Genomic DNA, 5,000 nt, shown 5'->3' with positions numbered 1-5,000 from the left:
GTGTTCTTATCTCTGCAAGCCGAACGGACACACACACACACACGCACACACACACACGCACACACAAATACACGCACACAGGCACACACACATACACTCTTCACCTCTCGACTCCTACCCATTAGTCGCCTCTTACGACAGGCAGGGCCTTCTTACCACGGCCGTGTTCTCATCTCTGCGAGCCGACCGGACACACAAACATACTCACACACGCACACACACACGCACACACGCACACACACACACATACACTCTTCACCTCTCGACTCCTACCCATTAGTCGCCTCTTACGACAGGCAGGGCCTTCCTGCCACGGCCATGTTCTTATCTCTGCGAGCCGACCGGACACACACACACTCACACACACAAATACAAGAACACACGCACGCACACACGCGCACACACACATATACACTCTTAACCTCTCGACTTCTACCCATTATTCGTCTCTTTCGAAAGGCAGGGACTTCTTGCCACGGTCGTGTTCTTATCTCTGCAAGCCGAACGCACACACGCACACGCACACGCACAAGCACACACTCTCCACCTTTCGACTCCTATCCATTAGTCGCCTCTTAAGACAGGCAAGGCCTTCTTGCCACGGACGTATTCTGATCTCTGCGAGCCGAACGGACACACACACACACTCACACACACACACACACACACTTACACACGCACACACACACACACATACACTATTCACCTCTCGACTCCTACCCATTATTCTCCTCTTACGACAGGTAGGGACTTCTTGCCACGGCGGTGTTCTTATCTCTGAAAGCCGAACAGACACACACACACGCACACACAAACACACGCACACAGGCACACACGCACACACGCACAGGCACACGCACACACTTTCCACCTCTCGACTCCTATCCATTAGCTCTTAAGACAGGCAGGGCCTTCTTGCCACGGACGTATTCTTATCTCTGCAAGCCGAACGGACACACACATACTCACACACGCACAAACACACGCACACACGCAGACACACACATACACTCTTCACCTCTCGACTCCTACCTATTAGTCGCCCCTTACAACTGGCAGGGTCTTCTTGCCTTGGCCGTATTCTTACCTCTGCAAGCCAGACGGACACACACACATACACACACACTCACACACGCACACACACACGCACACACGCACACACACACATACACTCTTCACCTCTCGACTCCTACCCATTAGTCACCTCTTACGACAGGCAGGGCCTTCCTGCCACGGCCATGTTCTTATCTCTGCAAACCGAACGCACACAAGCACACACGCACACACACATATACACTCTTCACCTCTCGACTCCTACCCATTAGTCGCATCTTACGACAGGCAGGGCCTTCCTGCCACGGCCATGTTGTTATCTCTGCGAGCCGACCAGACACACACACACTCACACACACACATACAAGAACACACACACACACGCACGCACATACGCGCACACACGTATACACTCTCCACCTTTCGACTCCTATCCATTAGTCGCCTCTTAAGACAGGCATGACCTTCTTGCGTCGGCCGTATTCTAATCTCTGCGAGCCGAATGGACACACACATACATACACACACACACACACTTACACACGCACAAACACACACATACCCACACACGCACACACACACACACACACATACACTATTCACCTTTCGACTCCTACCTATTAGTCGCCCCTTACAAGAGAGAGGGCCTTCTTGCCTCGGCCGTATTCTTATCTCTGCAAGCCAAACGGACACACACACAAATACACACACATACTCACACACACACAAACACACGCACACACACAAAGACACATACACTCTTCACCTCTCGACTCCTATTCATTAGTCGCCTCTTACGACAGGCAGGGACTTCTTGCCACGGCCGTGTTCTTATCTCTGCGAGCCGAATGGACACACACACACTTACACACACACACGCACCCACGCACACACACACGCACACACGCACACACACACAAATACACTCTTCACCTCTCGACTCCTACCCATTAGTCGCATCTTACGACAGGCATGGACTTATTGCCTTGGCCGTATTCTAATCTCTGCGAGCCGAACGGACACACACACACTGACACACACACACATTCACACACACACTCACACACGTACGCACACACGCACACACACACATACACTCTTCACCTCTCGACTCCTACCCATTATTCTCCTATTACGACAGGCAGGGACTTCTTGCCACGGCCGTGTTCTTATCTCTGCAAGCCGAACGGACACACACACACACGCATACACACACACTCTCCACCTCTCGACTCCTACCCATTAGTCGCCTCTTACGACAGGCAGGGCCTTCTTGCCTCGGCCGTATTCTTATCTCTGCAAGCCAAAGGGTAACACACACACAAATACACACACATACTTACACACGCAAAAACACACGCACACACACAAAGACACATACACTCTTCACCTCTCGACTCCTATTCATTAGTCGCCTCTTACGACAAGCAGGGACTTCTTGCCACGGCCGTGTTCTTATCTCTGCGAGCCGACCGGACACACACACACTGACACATACACACAATCACACACACACTCACACAAGTACGCACACACGCAGACACACACATACACTCTTCACCTCTCGACTCCTACCCATTATTCTCCTCTTACGACAGGCAGGGACTTCTTGCCACGGCCGTGTTCTTATCTCTGCAAGCCGAACGGACACACACACACACACGCACACACACACGCACACACACACGCACACGCACACTCACACGCACACACTCTTCACCTCTCGACTCCTACCCATTATTCTCCTCTTACGACAGGCAGGGACTTCTTGCCACGGCCGTGTTCTTATCTCTGCAAGCCGAACGGACACACACACACTCACACACACACACACATACACTCACACACGTACGCACACACACACATACACTCTTCACCTCTCGACTCCTACTCATTATTCTCCTCTTACGACAGGCAGGGACTCCTTGCCACGGCCGTGTTCTTATATCTGCAAGCCGAACGGACACACACACACGCACACACACACGAACACGCACACTCACACGCACACACTCTTCACCTCTCGACTCCTACTCATTATTCTCCTCTTACGACAGGCAGGGACTTCTTGCCACGGCCGTGTTCTTATCTCTGCAAGCCGAACGGACACACACATACACACACACTCACACACACACGCACACACGCACGCACACACGCACACACACATACACTCACACACACAAACACGCACATACGCACACACACATACATTCTTCACCTCTCGACTCCTACCTATTAGTCGTCTCTCACGACAGGCAGGGTCTTCTTGCCTCGGCTGTGTTCTTATCTCTGCAAGCCGAACGGACACACACACACTCACACACACACACACATACACTCTTAACCTCTCGACTCCTACCCATAAGTCGCCTCTTACGACATTCAGGGCCTTCTTGCCTTGGCCGTATTCTTATCTCTGCAAGCCAAACTGACACACACACACAAATACACACACATACTCACACACGCAAAAACACACGCACACACACAAAGACACATACGCTCTTTACCTCTCGACTCCTATTCATTAGTCGCCTCTTACGACAGGCAGGGACTTCTTGCCACGGCCGTGTTCTTATCTCTGCAAGCCGAACGGACACACACATACACACACACACTCACACAAACACGCACATACGCACACACACATACATTCTTCATCTCTCGACTCCTACCTATTAGTCGTCTCTCACGACAAGCAGGGTCTTCTTGCCTCGGCCGTGTTCTTATCTCTGCAAGCCGAACGAACACACACACACTCACACACACACACACATACACTCTTAACCTCTCGACTCCTACCCATTAGTCGCCTCTTACGACATTCAGGGACTTCTTGCCACAAACGTATTCTTATCTCTGCAAGCCGAACGGACACACACACATACTCACACACGCACACACACACGCACACACGTACACACACACATACACTCTTCACCTCTCGACTCCTACCCATTAGTCGCCCTTTACGACAGGCAGGGCCTTCTTGCCACGGCCATGTTCTTATCTCTGAGAGCCGAACGGACATACACACACACTCACACACACACGCATGCTCACACGCACACACACATGCACACACGCACACGCACACGCACACGCACACACTCTCCACCTCTCGACTCCTATCCATTAGTCACCTCTTAAGACAGGCAAGGCCTTCTTGCCTCGGCCGTATTCTTATCTCTGCAAGCCGAACGGACACACATACATACACACACGCTCACACACGCACACACACACGCACACACGCACACACACATACACTCTTTACCTCTCGACTCCTACCCATTAGTCGCCTCTTACGACAGGCAGGGCCTTCTTGCTACGGCCATGTTCTTATCTCTGCGAGCCGAACGGACATACACACACACTCAAACACACACGCACGCTCACACGCACACACACACACGCACACACGCACACGCACACGCACACGCACACACTCTCAACCTCTCGACTCCTATCCATTAGTCACCTCTTAAGACAGGCAGGGCCTTCTTGCCTCGGCCGTATTCTTATCTCTGCAAGCCAAACGGACACACACACACTCACACACACAAGCACGCATACATGCACACACACGCACACACACAAATACACTTTTCACCTCTCGACTCCTACCCATTAGTCGCCTCTTACGACAGGCATAGCCTTCTTGCCTCGGCCGTATTCTAATCTCTGCGAACCGAATGGACACACACACACATACACACACACATTTACACACGTACAAACACACACACACACCCACACACGCACACACACATACACATACACTATTCACCTCTCGACTCCTACCTATTAGTCGCCCCTGACAAGAGGCAGGGCCTTCTTGCCTCGGACGTATTCTTATCTCTGCAAGCCGAACGGACACACACACACTCACACACACACGCACGCACACACGCACACACACGCACACACACACACACACAAAT

The sequence above is a fragment of the Diabrotica undecimpunctata genome, unplaced genomic scaffold (genome assembly GCF_040954645.1).
Source record: "Diabrotica undecimpunctata isolate CICGRU unplaced genomic scaffold, icDiaUnde3 ctg00000573.1, whole genome shotgun sequence".
Lineage (NCBI taxonomy): Eukaryota > Metazoa > Arthropoda > Insecta > Coleoptera > Chrysomelidae > Diabrotica > Diabrotica undecimpunctata.
Note: the sequence above shows the minus strand (reverse complement) of the source record.